General features: G+C 43.6%; 1 protein-coding gene across 4 annotated transcripts in view; it reads right to left on the reverse strand.

The window, feature by feature from the left end:
- The window catches only part of LOC139548152 (galactosylgalactosylxylosylprotein 3-beta-glucuronosyltransferase 1-like), a 112,801-nt gene extending 104,156 nt beyond the window's left edge, over nucleotides 1-8,645 (reverse strand). For 3 of the 4 annotated variants that reach the window (XM_071357599.1, XM_071357597.1, XM_071357598.1), the window contains exon 1: nucleotides 8,081-8,645. The gene's annotated coding sequence lies outside the window, so the exon portion shown is untranslated. The remainder of the gene's footprint in view (nucleotides 1-8,080) is intronic. The other variant, XM_071357600.1, reaches the window with a different exon arrangement.
- Between the last annotated feature and the right edge of the window lie 9,051 nt (nucleotides 8,646-17,696).

A 17,696-nucleotide genomic window follows, 5' to 3' on the forward strand; every position in this document is an offset into this window, starting at 1 on the left:
TATCAAGTGCTAGTCAAGGATCATATGAAGTGCTTTGAGAGACTAGTCAAGGATCATATCACCTCCACACTACCTGATACCCTAGACCCACTCCAATTTGCTTACCGCCCCAATGGGTCCACTGACGACACAATCACCATCACTCTGCACACTGCCCTATCCCATCTGGACAAGATGAATACCTATGTAAAATACTGTTCATTGACTATAGCTCAGCATTTAACACCATAGTACCCTCCAAACTCGCCATTAAACTCGAGACCCTGGGTCTCGACCCCGCCCTGTGCAACTGGGTACTGGACTTTCTGACGGGCCGCCCCCAAGTGGTAAAGGTAGGAAACAACATCTCCACCCCGCTGATCCTCAACACTGGGGCCCCACAAGGGTGCGTTCTCAGCCCTCTCCTGTACTCCCTGTTCACCCATGACTCCGTGGCCATGCACGCTTCCAACTCAATCATCAAGCATGCAGACGACACTACAGTGGTAGGTTTGATTACCATCAACAACGAGACAGCCTACAGGGAGGAGGTGAGGGCCCTCGGAATGTGGTGTCAGGAAAACAACCTCTCACTCAATGTCAACAAAACAAAGGAGATGACTCTGGACTTCAGGAAACAGCAGAGGGAGCACCCCCCCATCCACATCGACAGGACAGTAGTGGAGAAGGTGGAAAGTTTTAAGTTCCTTGGTGTACACATCACGGACAAACTGAAATTGTCCTCCCACACAGACAGTGTGGTGAAGAGGCTGAAAAAATGTGTTTTGTCACCGAAAACCATCACTAACTTTTACAGGTGCACAATCGAGGGCATCCTGTCGGGCTGTATCACCGCCTGGTACGGCAACTGCTCCACCCTTGATGAAAACATGCTCCAGAGCTCTCAGGACCTCAGACTGGGGGCGAAGGTTCACCTTCCAACAGGACAACGACTCTAAGCATACAGCGAAGACAATGCAGGAGTGGCTTCAGGACAAGTCTCAGAATGTCGTTGTGTGGCCCAGCCAGAGCCCGGACTTGAACCAGATCGTACATCTCTGGAGAGACATGAAAATATCTGTGCAGCGACGCTCCCCATCCAACCTGACAGAGCTTAAGAGGATCTGCAGAGAATAATGAGAGAAACCCCCCCAAATACAGGTGTGCCAAGCTAGTAGCGTCATACCCAAGAAGACTCGAGGCTGTAATTGTTGGCAAAGGTGCTTCAACAAAGTACTGAGAAAGGGTCTGAATACTTATGTAAATGTGATGTTTCAGTTTTGTATTTTTTTATAAATTAACAATATTTTCAAAAACTGTTTTTGCTTTGTCATTATGGGGTAATGTGTGTAGATTGATGAGGTTTATTCTTTTTTTAATCAGTTTTAGAATAAGGCTGTAACATAACAAAATGTGGAAAAAGTCAAGGGGTCTCAGTGAGCTAATCCATTTCGGAAACTTGATCCGAAAATGTGGTCGGTGGCTCCATATGTGTGACATAATTGCGGAGGCTCTGGAGGCATGCAGAGGCCAAATCGAGCTCCATACTGCATCACCATACTCCTCTTAAATGTTGTAACGATGCGGAGGGCTATGTATAGCTCTAATCGATCAATTGAAAGAACAGACCACTTTCGGGTTGACAAATATTTTTTTTTAGTCTGGGACAGCCCTACTGCAGACAAATGCAAGCAGCAAGTGCAATGCCCGATGGAGCATAATCTAAGACACCACAACATCCTCTTACAGCTTTAGGCCTGGCAGGTTGAGTACAATTTATTATTCTTTTGCTTTTCAGCTGTTTATTAAAAGGCCAGTGGAGACTAGTGGTGGTGAGGCTATCAGGCCAGAGAAGTAGTGGAGAGTGGTGCAAAATAATCCCTACTTCCCTCCCGCTCTCCGTCCCTCGCTCCATCCCTCCCTGATGTCGGCGTGTAACTGGTGGTGGCAGCTCTGAGTGAATGAATAATGTAGCACAAAGGGTTCCGGCCACGCTGGCGTCACTCTGGGAACAATTGCTGTGGTTAATATTCATTGCATGGAGATTTGCAGGGTAAAGGGAGAGCCCCTATGAATCACTTTACACTCTGCTTCCGCACAGCAAAATTCCTCTAGCTCTGTAATCTGAATGTAAATGTGGCAGATGCCGTGCCACTGGTGGCAAGACTGCCCTGGTTTTACTGTTGCCCAGTCTGGGAGAGGATGGATGCAGACTGAGGGGAGAGTTTCTCTCTCTGTGAAATAGGGCAGGTGTGTTTGTATGAAGAGGTGAATGCACCAATTTGTAAGTCGCTCTGGATAAGAGCGTCTGCTAAATGACTTAAATGTAATGTAATGTAAATGTAAGAGTGCTACGCTATGCTCTACTCGCTCCTGTACCCTTTCCACACATTGCCTCAAGCTGGTTAAGATCCCTGAATCTGCTGAAAACCCTACTGCATTCAAACAGCAAAACAACATGTTTTGAGCCGACATCAAAAAAGTTGTGTATTTCACCCAGTGGAACAAGGTTGAAGACATATATCAGTGCAGTCAGAATGAAAGTAGATGGTCTTTACAAGCAGCCACATGCTGGCCTTACTTTTCCTTAGCTCTAGAACCCTGCCGATCTCTTTTAAAACTTTCTGGCAGAGTTTTGGCTACAGTCTCCTCTAACCCGGCCTGTCATTCATACCCAGTGTGTCGGGCTGTGAAGTATGCATGGCGGTGATATAAATGTTAACCCATGAGTTATGGCTGACCGTTCTGGGCAAGCATGGCCAAATGTATATTTTGTACCATCAGCATTCTACACCATGTACTGTATGTCCCACGTGGTAGAGAGAGAGAGAGAGAGAGAGAGACTGGGTGTTGGGCTGCCTCATGCCAGGAAACAACATGGATATGCCACCAAATCCATGTACAATTTCACTGCAGTTTGGACTAAAATGCATCGGTTTGAATGCTATGTCCAAGTATGGGTTAAGAACACTGATATGGCAGTGATAAGTAAAAATTTTATTTTACCATAATCATTAAAATTATTACATAAGTATTTACTGGGTGGTTCGAGCACTGAATGCTGATTGGCTGCCAGACGTAAATTTGTTCAATCATAGCCATGGTATAAAATACATAATCAACTCTGGGCTCTTTGCATTCGCTGGATAATAATGCAACTCTGTGACAGGTCACACCTTCTTCGTCTTCAATATTTTCCAGAGAAGATTATCCCATACTTAATAACCAATCCAATTTCTTTCTAGTGCCCTCTTTTTTCCCTTTCAAAAGTGGCCTGTAGTGGCTTGTTCAACATGACATCTACAAAAACATGTTTGTCCAGAATGCCTGATGTCATGGTGGGTGTCAGCATACTTGGACTGGACGAGTTTAAATTTCAAGGAAACTTGGTTTATCCAACTTGACACATGCGTATGGACTTGGGACAGTGTCCCAGACTGGGGTAATTGCAGCCACATCGAGCTGTCTTTTCCAATGAGAACACTGGGAGCCTCTGTTAATAACGTTAGAATACTACCCTGTGGCACAATCCTAGCTCTAATTGAATGATTTTTACATTTAGCTATTGCGGCCAGCAAGCTTATTACTGCTTGCCTTCTGCCCAGACCATCCCGACCATCCTAGTGCTGCCAATGTAAAATAAATGGGTGAGGGGTTATAGTCCATCTCGTTAACTGAGGCATGGGCATCTTATTAGCATAATAGGCTAAACATGCTGCCCGTTGTCCTGATTAGATCTGGAATGTAGGACAGAACATCAGACAATGGTTTTCTGTTTCCAGAGTGGGGGAGGTGCTGGATGTGTAAGTAGGGGTGACTGGGGCATAAGGTAACATGAGCACAATGCATAACTAAATAACTCAAATGAGAAACCACTTAGAAAACTGTTATTCAATGTGCTAGTGCTTGATTTGCTAGGAAGTTTTGCTTAAATCATTTCTAGTTTAATTTACAAATTATTATTTTTTCAGGCCGAATTCTAAATATTCTTGCTGCCTCTTTTTTTATTATTGATCTGTGGAACATATTGATCTGTGGAACATTCCCCATGTATTTAATCATATATCATTTTTATCAGCAATAAGTGGTCTTTTGACTTGTATAGTTGATTACAATAATTATGGTATTTTCTTGCAAGACTCATATTAGACTCGGACTTGAAATAGGGGGAACATTGTAACATTTGTTCAAACTAAACCCTGACCTAAAACTCTATGATATTTTATATGGTATTTAGACACATTCACATAATGATATAAAATCAGTTCTTTACATGAAGTTTGCCAGTACCATAAAAAAATGAAAAAAGTAATATTCATACTTTTCAATGGTAAAAGTATCTTATGTAAGTATACACATTTTGGCTACTACATTTTAGGTCAGTATGACATGCCTAAAAGATCAAATGAAAATAGAATATTTTGCCCATATAGTGTATTTTAATCCAAATATCAGTTTTAAATCAGAGCAGTTTTCAATTATTACCCCTCATTTTTACCATTGAAGACCGTGTTACAATTAACCCCGCGGCCTGTTATTCGAACCTCTTCTTGTCCCAGTTTGTAATCCCCACATGTTTTAAAATGACCACAATCATCCCTGTTCCTAAGAATTCCAAGGCTTCATGCAACAACGATTACTGCCCTGTAGCCCTCACTTCTGTAATAATGAAGTGCTTCGAGAGGCTGGTTATAGCACACATTAACTCCACCATCTCAGCCACCCTAGACCCACTCCAATTTGCTTACTGCTCCAACAGATCCATAGATGACGCAATCTCAATTGCTCTCAACACTGCCCTCATCCACCTAAATAATAGGAATACCTATGTGAGAATGCTGTTCGTTGTCCACAGCTCAGTGTTCAACACCATTATCCCCTCCAAGCTCGTACCCTCCCTCTGCAACTGGATCTTGGACTTCCTGACGGGCTGACCCCAGGGTGTGAGGGTAGGCAACATCACCTTCACCACGCTGACCCTTAACACAGGGGCCCCGCAGGGGTCTGTGCTTAGTCCCCTCCTGTACTCCCTGTTCACCCAAGACTGTGTGGCCACGCACGACTCCAACACCATTATCAAGTTCGCTGACGACATGACAGTCTGTTCACCGGTGACGATGAGTCAGCCTATAGGGAGGAGGTCAGTGACCTGGCAGTGTGGTTGCCAGAGCAGCAAACTCTCCCTCAACGTCATCAAGACAAAGGAGATGATCGTGGATGACATGAAACGGGGGGTGCGCACGGCCTCATCCACATCGACGGGGTGGCAGTGGAGCAGGTAGACAGCATCAAGTTCCTCAGTGCCAGATCTCTAAAGACTTAAAATGGTCCAAACACATACGTCCAGTCGTGAAGAAAGCGCGACAGTGCCTCTTCCCCCTCAGGAGGTTGAAAAAGTTTGGCATGGGCCCTCAAATCCTGAAAAGGTTATTCAGCTGTACCATTGAGAGCATATTGACTGGCTGCATCACTGCTTGGTATGGAAATACCACCGCCCTCGATCGCATGGCGCTACAGGGATTCGTGCGGAGTGCCCAGTATATCACTGGGGCCGAGCTCCCTTTTCCTTGCATCTTTTTGACCTTTAATTTTTCTCACTCACAGGGCGCTACACACTCACACACACTGTTACTCCAACACACACATAATTACGCACTGCATAATTTTCTCACTCATACATAATATACACATACATTTATACTGATTCCACACACTCGCACACCCACTCACATGCAAGCTGCTGCTACTCTGTTTATCTTATATCCTGTTGCCTATAGTCACCTTACCCTACACACATCTAGCATCCCTGTAAATATGGTATTAGAACTGACTTTTTAAGTATGTCCTGTATATAAACAGCAAAAAAAGAAGCATCCCTTTTTCAGGACCCTGTCTTTCAAAGATAATCCGTAAGAATCCAAATAACTTCACAGATCTGCATTGTAAAGGGTTTAAACACTGTTTCCAATGCTTGTTCAATGAACCATAAACAATTAATGAACATGCACCTGTGGAACAGTCGTTAAGACACTAACAGCTTACAGACGGTAGGCAATTAAGGTCAAAGTTATGAAAACTTAGGACACTAAAGAGGCCTTTCTACTGACTCTGAAAAACACCAAAAGAAGGATGCCCAGGGTCCCTGCTCATCTGTGTGAACGTGCCTTAGGCATGCTGCAAGGAGGCATGAGGAATGCAGATGTGGCCAGGGCAATAAATTGCAATATCCGTACTGTGAGACGGGCACAAACCCACCATCGCTGGACCAGACAGGACTGGCAAAAAGTGCTCTTCACTGACGAGTCAGGGTTTTGTCTCCCCAGGGGTGATGGTTGGATTGGCGTTTATCGTCGAATGGAATGAGCGTTACACCGAGGCCTGTACTCTGGAGCAGGATCGATTTGGAGGTGTAGGTTCCATCATGGTCTGGGGCGGTGTGTCACAGCATCATCGGACTGAGCTTGTTGTCATTGCAGGCAATCTCAATGCTGTGCTTTACAGGGAAGACATACTCCTCCCACATGTACCCTTTCTGCAGGCTCATCCTGACATGACCCTCCAGCATGACAATGCCACCAGCCATACTGCTCGTTCTGTGCGTGATTTCCTGCAAGACGGGAATGTCAGTGTTCTGCCATGGCCAGCGAGGAGCACAGATCTCAATCCCATTAAGCACGCCTGGGACCTGTTGCATCGGAGGTTGAGGGCTAGGGCTAGGGCCATTCCCCCCAGAAATGTCCGGGAACTTGCAGGTGTCTTGGTGGAAGAGTGGGGTAACATCTCACAGCAATAACAGGCAAATCTGGTGCAGTCCATGAGGAGGAGATGCACTGCAGTACTTAATGCAGCTGGTGGCCACACCAGATACTGACTTTTACTTTGACCCCCCTTTGTTCAGGAACACATTATTTAATTTCTGTTAGTCACATGTCTGTGGAGTGTACAAAACATTAGGAACACCTTCTTAATATTGAGATTCACCCCCTTTGGCCCTCAGTACAGCTTCAATTTGTGTACAAAATGTTAGAAACACCTGCTCTTTCCATGACATAGACTGATCAGGTGAATCCAGTTGAAAGCTAGGATCCCTTCTTGATGTTACTTGTTAAATCCATTACAATCCGTGTAGATGAAGGGGAGGTAAGAAAGTATGCTTACTTACTTACTTTATTGTGTATTTCAAAACTTGTGGGGGGGGTGGGCATTTTACTTCTGCCACTTTCAGTTGAATTGTAAACGACTGGTATGGCCTAGAAATGTTGTTGCAGTGTGTAATGGTAGCTAAGATATGTATGTTGTTTAGATAAAAATCTACCTCAAATAATATTTAAAAAATAAGCAAAAGTGTTTGTGCCCTGGTCTCCACTGCACATCCACTGTGTTAGTACAAAAGCGACTGTTAGTACAGTGTTAATACACTGACACCTGTGTCTGATAAGGGAGCAAACACAGAAACTGCATCATAGCCCAAGGAGTCTCAAGGGTAGAGTACCTGTCGAAAATGAGAAAATACAGCCCACTCTCCAGAAATAGCCTATGAGTTTGGCTTAAGTCTGTTTTTCTAAGCCAGTGCCCTTTTTGTTTCTCTGGACACACTTGTTATTTCTTGTTAGAGGTGGTGAAGGGTTCCCCTGAGTCGCCAGGGAAACAGTGCTGCTTGACGGTCCAGGGTTCAGAAAACAAGCAGTGCGTTCTTTCTCTTAGTGTGTTTGTGTACTGTCTGTACACTCACTATTTGAGCAGGAAGGAGCATGATTATGGGGATTATCATTGATTCCTCATGTCAGTCAGTCAGTCACTTGGTTAGGCCATCAGATTCCCTGCTCTTTCACACTGCCTGCATGGCTCTGTAGTCTACTGCATACAATATGCATGGCTTAAATCTCCAACACTTCCACAATGCTGCTACAGCTACACATGTACAGCGACTCAGGACAAAGATGGCAATCTTCCCTCATGTTAGGATCTTTATCAGAATTTAAAAAATGTAATCTTCATGATTATAATGTCTCTGTTTGTGCTCCTGCTGCAAGTACCTATTTGCATTTCTACTGAAGGGTGTAATCAGGCATGGAGAGTGAGAGACATAAATATTATTTACCTTATTCGTAGACTTCAGTGACGGACTGCTATTCCTACCACATGCTACGGAAGGACTCCCATTCATTATCAAAGTCCTGCTTTTGTCCCTGCTTGTTGTGCCTCTTTCTGCTTCTCTGTGTGCCTTGTCATAGACAGAGGCAGCATTCAAAGCATCCCTTTATTTTATCCCGCTGTGGCAGCTGACACCGGTATTCAAGCCTTGGATGATGGATGGAGAAAATAGGGAAACTAAAAGACAGAAGAAGAATTTCTCTGGCTTAATTTTCTTTCCTTCTCTCCTCCGTGCAGGCTCACACACAAACACATGCGAACGAGGGGGATGTCAGAGAGAGACGGCGATGTGTTTTGCTCCGTGGTAGTCCTTCTCCTCCTCTCTATATCTGTCCCTCCCTCCCTCCCTCTCTCTGTCTATCTCTGTCTCTGTCTCTGTTACCGCGACTCGGTGGTTGTCACAGAGACAGGCTGTGCTGTGCTGTCATAACGGGGGAGATGGCTCTTCGCGTGGAGAGACATCTGTGAATGTCTTTATGTGGGACAAAAGTAGCCTCTTAGGCAAGGCAGAGACCCCCTTCCCCTTATAGAAATGGTCTCGCTAATGGCATGTACCATTAAGGCTCAGAGCAGGGTGGGCTGCAGCAGAGAGAGAGAGGGATCAGGGAATAGAGAGAGGCAGGCAGATACATTATATTTTAACTTTATTTAACTAGGCAAGTCAGTAAAGAACAAATTCTTATTTTACAATGACGGCTTACCCCGGTCAAACCCTTGCCTAACCCGGGCGACACTGGGCCAATTGTGCGCCACCCTATGAGTCTCCTGATCACAGCCGGTTGTGATACAGCCTGGGATTGAACCAGGGTCTGTAGTAATGCCTCTAGCACTGAGATGCAGTGCATTAGACCGCTGCGCCACTCGGTAGCCATCAAAGAAAGGAAACATGGTGAGCTGAGCGTAGTCCTCATATATTTCCACCTCAGTCCTTTCTGGAACCGTTCTCCTTTTCCTCTCATTTCTTTTTTACCTTTTTACCTTTTACATGCCAGGATCCTTGTTATGCACACTGTTTCTCTGTGAGGGATGCAGCCAGTTAACCATACTGTATGTAATTCCCCCTACCACTACTGAAGGCTGTTTTATCACACAGCCCCCAACCCCCTTTTCACCATGGTACATGTGTGACCTCACTTTCAGAATTCCCCATCCCTAATATATCCGTGGAACATTTTTGGAAATGCTCAGAATTATTGTGTGGCAGAATATATGTATTATTTCTGAAAGAACTGTAAGCTTGTTGCAAATAAAGCATACATACACGCATGACTGACTGCACAATCAAACGTGTGCACAAACACACAAACACACACACACACATGGGCGCCAGCACACACCTACCAAGTTCTACCACAGTGACAACATAATTTCCAGTCACAGCGTAATTTCCCATCACGAACTCCTGTCACGAACTCAGAAGTTTCAGAATATATATACAGTTGAAGTCGGAAGTTTACATACACCTTAGCCAAATACATTTAAACTCAGTTTTTCACATTTCCTGACATGTAATCCTAGTAAAAAATTGGTTAGGATCACCACTTTATTTTAAGAATGTGAAATGTCACAATACAGAATAATAGTTGTAGAGAGAATTATTTATTCCAGCTTTTATTTCTTTCATCACATTCCCAGTGGGTCAGAAGTTTACATACACTCAATTAGTATTTGGTAGCATTGCCTTTAAATTGTTTAACTTGGGGTCAAACATTTCAGGTACCCTCCCACAATAAGTTGGGTGAATGTTGGCCCATTCCTCCTGACAGAGCTAGTGTAACTGAGCCAGATTTGTAGGCCTCCTTGCTCGACCACACTTTTTCAGTTCTGCCCACAAATTTTCTATAGAAGGAGGTCAGGGCTTTGTGATGGCCACTCCAATACCTTGACTTTGTTATCCTTAAGCCATTTTGCCACAACTTTGGAAGTATGCTCGGGGTCATTGTCCATTTGGAAGACCCATTTGAGACCAAGCTTTAACTTCCTGACTGATGTCTTGAGATGTTGCTTCAATATATCCACATCATTTACCCCTTCATGATGCCATCTATTTTGTGAAGTACACCAGTCCCTCCTGCAGCAAAGCACCCCCACAACATGATGCTGCCACCCCCGTGCTTCACGGTTGGGATGGTGTTCTTCGGCTTGCTAGCCGCCCCCTTTTTCCTCCAAACATAACGATGGTCATTATGGACAAACAATTCTATTTTTGTTTCATCAGACCAGAGGATATTTCTCTAAAAAGTACGATCTTTGTCCCCATGTGCAGTTGCAAACCGTAGTCTGGCTTTTTTATATGGCGGTTTATGTATGTAAACTTCCGACCTCAACTGTATATATATGGCATGGCTAACAAATGTTTCTAGCGCTGTAGAAGCTGTGTTTATTACGCTCTTGTCCGGGACAATATTGACAATCCGGAGTTCCAATCCACAATTGTTTTCTTGCGGAGGATTACAGGAATGAGGTTGCTATCCTAAATACACTTTATGGAACAGCGGGAACTGTGAAGAGACACTATCCTCCAAATTTCAATTCAGCGCGAACTTATGGGGAAAACGCAAATTGGAACTTTCTCGTTCTCAACTCCTGTGGTTGGACGCCGCTCGGCCCTGATGGATGTATCCCCTTCTTGTCATCTGTCCCTATCCGAGTGTCCTGTGCTACCTGGAACTTGCCATCCAAGGAAGTCATCTCCATCTGCATCTCCTCCTCCATTTTGCAGTGAAGTAGGCGTAGAACAGCAAGAGGATTGTTCCAATCAGTGCTGGTATCACGTCACAAGTCGTGGAAATCGATGGCAGCGGCATGCTGCTAAGCGGACTGGAATATCTGCGAGAGGTTCGGAGCAGATTGACATAAGGAACAGCTTTGCCGCACTGGTGCCTGATCTACCTGCGCCTTCATCACTGGGGCTGCCTGTGTCTGCGACGGCTGTGCTTACTCCAACTACGCTGATTCCAGATGCGGCTCCGTCATCAAGTTCGGCTCCTTTCCCTCTTTGGATCTGACAGTGTACTACCTGCTGTGGGAGATCTGGACCTTTCGCCGGGAGCAGCGGGCGTATGCTATCCTGCTTCTCGTGGCCCGTGAAAGGTTCAATGAATTGTGTGAGAGGTAAGAATGGGCAGAATTCTCCATCCCCTTCTCCGGCCATTGTATTGGGCAGTTCAATGGTGAGAAATGTCTCAGTCCCTGGAGTAATAACGTTGTGCTATCCAGGAGCATGAGTGCAGGACATCAAACAGCTGCTCGGAACATTTTAAACCTGCATCAGGAAATTGAAGATGGATTTGAAAGAAATGATTGGGTTTCTGCTTGACATCAACAACACCCCATAATATCTGGTCCTGCACCCTCCCTAACTCTTGGCATCGAATGTTTCAGCAGACTTTTAGCCCTCCTTAACTGGCTTCTAGACTATTGCAGCTCTGTCGGTTTAACAATTTCGATACCTTCTGGAACTAAGCTTGTTTTATAGGAGGATGGGATCCAACCAAATAATTTTGGTTCCTAGTTCCTTTCACAGCATTATTAGGCTGCGTTGAGACAATAACTTATCAATGACCCAAGCCCAGCTCAGTTAACCTCTACTATTGTGTCGTTGAGTTGTCATAATACTTCAGCAAATGTACATTATCCCAGGGGTGTTGGAAGACACAATGTAAGTAACCTAATTTTTGTCCCTCTAACCACCCTGAATGCCTCTGCTGATCCTATAGCTATTCTATGCAGTAAGCATGTGCCTATGAACCCGAGTTATACTGTTAGCACTGAGGCTTTGTGCCCTAGTAGGAAGTCCATTGTGTGCAGCTCACCCTGCACTAACATATATAACATGAGCATATCTACTTATGTTAAGCTTCCCAGTAAAGCAATGAAAACAAGCAAGCATCCCAGAAAAAGGCTAAAAATAGCCCATGTTAACATATGTAACTTAAGAAACAAGGTTCATGAAATCAATAATTTGCTAGTAACAGATGACATTCATATTCTGACAATCTCTGAAACTCACTTAGGTAATACCTTTGTTGTTACAGTGGTAGAAATACATGGTTGTATCATCTACAAAAAAAGACAGAAATGCCAGATGGAGGTTTATATTCAGAACCACATTCCTGTAAAGCTTAGAGAGTATCTCATGTTAAGCACTGTTGAACTAATATGGCTCCAGGTTCATCTGCCTCACCTAAAGCCCATTCTGGTGGGAAGCTACTATAGACCACCAAGTACTAACAGTCAGTATCTGGATTTTGAAATGTATTTAAAATTGAACCTTTATTTAACTAAGCAAGTCAGTAAGAACAAATTCTTATTTACAATGACAACCTACACCGGCCAAACCCAGACAATGCTGGGCCAATTGTGCACCGCCCTTTGAGACTCCCGATCACGGCCAGTTGTGAAACAGCCTGGATTCAAACCAGGGTGTCTGTAGTGACGCCGCTAGCACTGAGAAGCAGTGTCTTAGACCGCTACGCCGTTCAGGAGCCCAACATGTGAAATGCTTGATAATGTGTGTAATATCAACAGAGAGGTATATTTTCTGGGTGGTTTCAATATTGACTGTCCACTCAAGAAAAAGCTTCAAAATGTAACTAGTGCTTGCAATATGGAGGAGAAATCTCTCATGGCTCAAAGTGGAGGAGGGATTGACTTCATCACTACTTGTTTTTGTAAGAAGTGTTGACATGCTGAATGCACCGAGTTGTCTGTTTAAACTACTAGCAAACAGCTCAGACACCCATGCATACCCCACAAGACATGTCACCAAAGTCCCCTTCACAATCCCAAGTCAACAACAGACTATGGGAGGCGCACAGTACTACATAGAGTCATGGCTACATGGAGCTCTATTCCACATCAGGTAACTGATGCAAGCAGTAGAATCAGATTTAAAAAACAGATAAAAATACACCTTATGGAACAGCGGGAACTGTGAAGAGACACACACACAGGCACAGACACACATACACATGATAAGACACGCACTCTACACACACGTAGACATGGATTTTGTATTGTAGATACAGTGCATTCGGAAAGTATTCAGACCCCTTGACTTTTCCAAACTGTGTTACATTACAGCCTTAAATTGATTACATACATTATTTTCCTCATCAATCTACACGCAATACCCCACAATGACAAAGCGAAAACCTGTTTTTGCTGTGTCATTATGGGGTATTGTGTGTAGATTGATGAGAGGAAAAAAATGATTTAATCAATTATAGAATAAGGCTGTGACGTAACAAAATGTGGAAAAATTCAAAGGTGTCTGAATACTTTCCGAATGCACTGTATGTGATAGTAGAGTAGTGGCCTGAGGGAACACACTTAATGTATTGTGTAAAGTGTTATGAAATGTAATGTCATGTCAACTTTTAAATTGTATATAACTGCCTTAATGTTGTTTGACCCCAGGAAGAGTAAGGAAAGGGGAAAAGGAGATACCTAGTCAGTTGCACAACTGAATGCATTCAACAGAAATGTGTCTTCCGCATTTAACCCAACCCCTCTGAATCAGACAGGTGCGGGGGGCTGCCTTAATCGACATCCACATCTTCGGGTGCCTGGGGAACGGAACAGTAGCTGATGCCTTGGCAGGAACTAATGGGCATCCATAATAAATACAACTACAAATACTGTATGCGCATGGGCGCCATTGGAGGGAAAAAGGTTGATAATGTACAATATTCTGGATGCACAGTGTATTCTCAGACGCTCATCTCAAACTTGATGACAAGCTGTCATTATGCTTTAAAATCAGATTTAAAGAGCTAGGCTAATAGCAATAGTTGGCAAGGATCATCCTTATCGCCATTTTGAATAACATACTTTTTCCATGAACCTGTCAAGCAGCTTGTTTACAGAGACTCACAGAAAGAAGGGAAGTGTGTGTCTGCTTCAGAGATGAGACAGCGTCTGGTGTGAAGATTAAAACACAGCACCACCTCGGCTCAGCCTCCCTCCTCACAGCAGTGTGAGCATCCTGGCTCTCTGAGGAGCTCAACTAGGTCACCCAGCCCAGGGGAGGATCCTCCTGTCAGGCCAGAGCAGCACACAGAGGCCCCTGCCCAACGTTAGTCTGGGTGTCAGACTAACATGCCAGCACTTGGAGGGGGCAAGACCAGAGAGACAGAGCCTACAGCAACAAGGGGTAACATTGGCCCCAGGTAAAACCCTCCTCTTAGTACACATCTGTTCACACAGCTCTACAGAGCCTGGAGAGCTGGCACAGTGAAAGGGAAAAGGGATGTTCTGGGATGAAGGATATCATAGAGAATGTGGAAATTAAGATTACAGTAACTCATCAAGGTGTCACTGATGCTATTTTACATAAACATACAATCCCAATATTACTGAAAGGATGGTCAAAAGAAGGTGTATGCATCATAGGGATAATATGGTTTGATTATGGTTTGATTTGATTTATTGTTAGTATATGTTTAAAATACTCAAAATATTAATTTTGAAAGGATCAATGATGGCCTAACATAGAAGATGGTCAAAGCTCAAGGTTGAGAGAACAATAGGAATTTCAACCTGGATGGAGCAAACATAATCTCACAAAAATGCCATTAATGCAATGATATTGGAGAGATTGTAAGCTCCGGAGAGCAGCAGAGAAAGCCCTCAGATGAGCTAACGATTGCGTGATACATTTCACTAGGGAGCGTTATGCAGTATTTTGGGCTTGATCTCATCAGAGCTTTGGACTTGAGTCACTCCATCATAAATACAAGGCTGCTTCACATGGTGGGAGAGAACCATTTACTGACAGAGATGCATCTTTCAGGGATCTACTGATGCCACAGGAATTAGAAAATAATATATGACACATAAAGGGCTGTTTTATGCGAGATAGTCATTTTCGGTCAACATTTTAAAGCAGTTGTTGTTTGAGTGGTAATACGGGATCCTTTGGAGCAGCTTATGTCCTCTCTTATCCCAACTGAAATAATAGGGCCACATACAGTACCAGTCAAAATGTTGGGCACAGCTACTCAGTTTTTCTTTATTTTTCCTATTTTCTACATTGTAGAAATAGTGAAGACATCAAAACTATGACATAACACATATGGAATTATGTAGTAACCAAAAAAGTGTAAAACAAATCAAAATATAGTTTATATTTTAGATTCTTCAAAGTAGCCTTGATGACAGCTTTGCACACCCTTGGCATTCTCTCAACCAGCTTCACCTGGAATGCTTTTCCAACAGTCTTGAAGGATTTCCCACATATGCTGAGCACTTGTTGGCTGTTTTTCATTCACTCTGCGGTCCAACTCATCCCAAACAATCTCAATTGGGTTGAGAACGGGTTATTGTGGAGGCCAGGTCATCTGTTGCAGCCCTCCATCACTCTCCTTCTTGGCCAAATGGCCCTTACACAGCCTGGAGGTGTGTTGGGTAATTTTCCTGTTGAAAAACAAATTATAGTCCCACTAAGCGCAAACCAGATGGGATGGCGTATCGCTGCAGAATGCTGTGGTAGTCATGCTGGTTAAGTGCGCCTTGAATTCTAAATAAATCAATGATAGTGTCACCAGCAAAGCAGCCCCACATCATCACACCTCCTCCTCCATGCTTCGCAGTGGGAACCACACATGTGGAGATAATCCGCTCGCCTACTCTGCGTCTCACAAAGACACGGCGGTTGGAACCAAAAATCTCACATTTGGAGACCAAAGGACAGATATCCACTGGTCTAATGTTCATTGCTTGTGTGTCTTGGTGCAAGCAAATCCCTTCTTATTATTGCTGTGCTTTAGTAGTAGTTTCTTTGCAACAATTCAACCATGAAGGCCTGATTCACGCAGTCTCCTCTGACCAGTTGATGTTGAGATGTATTCTCTTAGTTGAACTCTGTGAAGCATTTATATGGCTGCATTTTGTGAGGCTGGTAACTCTAATGAACTCATCCTCTGCAGCAGAGGTACCTCTGTGTCTTCCTTTCCAATGGTGGTCCTCATGAGAGCCAGTTTCATCATAGCGCTTTATGGTTTTGCTACTGCACTTGAAGAAACTTTCAAAGTTCTTGAAATGTTTCGGATTGACTGACCGTCATGTCTTAAAGTAATAATGGACTGTCGTTTCTATTTGCTTATTTGAGCTGTTCTTGCAATAGTATGGACTTGGTATTTTACCAAATAGGGCTATCTTCTGTATATCACCCTTCCATAGATGAACTTTTAGCAAGGCACACCTGTTAATTGAGATCCATTCCAGGTTACTACCTCATGAAGCTGGTTGAGAGGCTTCCAAGGGTGTGCTGCAATTAAGGCAAAGTGTGGCTACTTTGAAAAATGTCAAATGTCAAATATATTTTCATTTGTTTAACAATTTTTTGTTACTACATGATTCCATATGTGTTATTTCGTAGTTTTGATATTATTCACTATTATTCTACAATGTAGAAAGTAGTACAAATAAAGAAAAACCCTGTAATGAGTAGGTGTGTCCTAACTTTTGACTGGTACTGTACATAAACCCAGATATATTGGGATAGAATTATGTATTATGTGAACATCTGAATCAATTTCCAATCAAACTCTTATTTAGTTCTTATGAGCACCATTCTTTTGTAGATTGGAGTGCAGTTTAATTGGTGAAGTGTGAAATTGAGATGGCCATATACCCTGTTTTTGAACTATCCCACATATTTCTCTCCACCTGTTTTTTCTGTCTTAAACATTCAACGAATCCTTGATTGTACTTGTTGTTTATTCACAGGGTATGTCTACACATGATGCCTTTGACTCCAAACTCCAGAGCTTCGGTACATATGAAGGTCATGTGTGTGGTGAAAACAGTATATCAATCCTTCCATCTGATCCGCAGGTTGGCATTTATTGTCATGAATCTTGCCCTGGAGGCAGTTCTGCAGAGTGGTCATTATCTGCCACAGCCACAAGTCATTTTAAACCTAACCCTAACCTTTACCACACTGCTAACCCTACTGCCTAATCTTAACCATAAATTAATATCAAAAAGCTGAATTTTGTTTTCATAAATTTTTACCATATAACCAATTTGACTTTGCAGCTGGCCCATCTTGCAGAAATTGCTAAGTTCTGCCTCCAGGGCAAGATTCACGACAATAAACGTCAGCCTGCATCTGACTGTTGATTTATCTACTTGTTTCAATCCCTTTATACAGTCCACATGGGGGGGGGCTTATCATTGGGACTCTTAAATCTTTCAGCACCCATCAATTGCCGTGGGTGGTGCCTTTCCAACTTCTGGAGGAGTGTGAGTTCCCACCAGCCATCTGTTGTGTGTTTCTGGGCCTAATGAGAGAGGGACATGAAGACATTGGAGCACCACATGCTATATGGGTGGTGTTCACATGAGCAGGGAAGGGGCAACAGATGGAGGGGACACTGGTATGGTGTCGCATACTTCCTGAAAGTAGTCCCGAGACCCCAGCGTCATTGGCCCATTGATGTTTAATGCTCTGACATTTTTTCCTACTATAGAAGGCATGCTTTGTAGGCATCTTTTGTAGTATTTTGGTCAGTTTTATTCTTCCTCTACCCTATTATAATAACTCTACCAAACAC

This window comes from Salvelinus alpinus, chromosome 21 (genome assembly GCF_045679555.1).
Source record: "Salvelinus alpinus chromosome 21, SLU_Salpinus.1, whole genome shotgun sequence".
Lineage (NCBI taxonomy): Eukaryota > Metazoa > Chordata > Actinopteri > Salmoniformes > Salmonidae > Salvelinus > Salvelinus alpinus.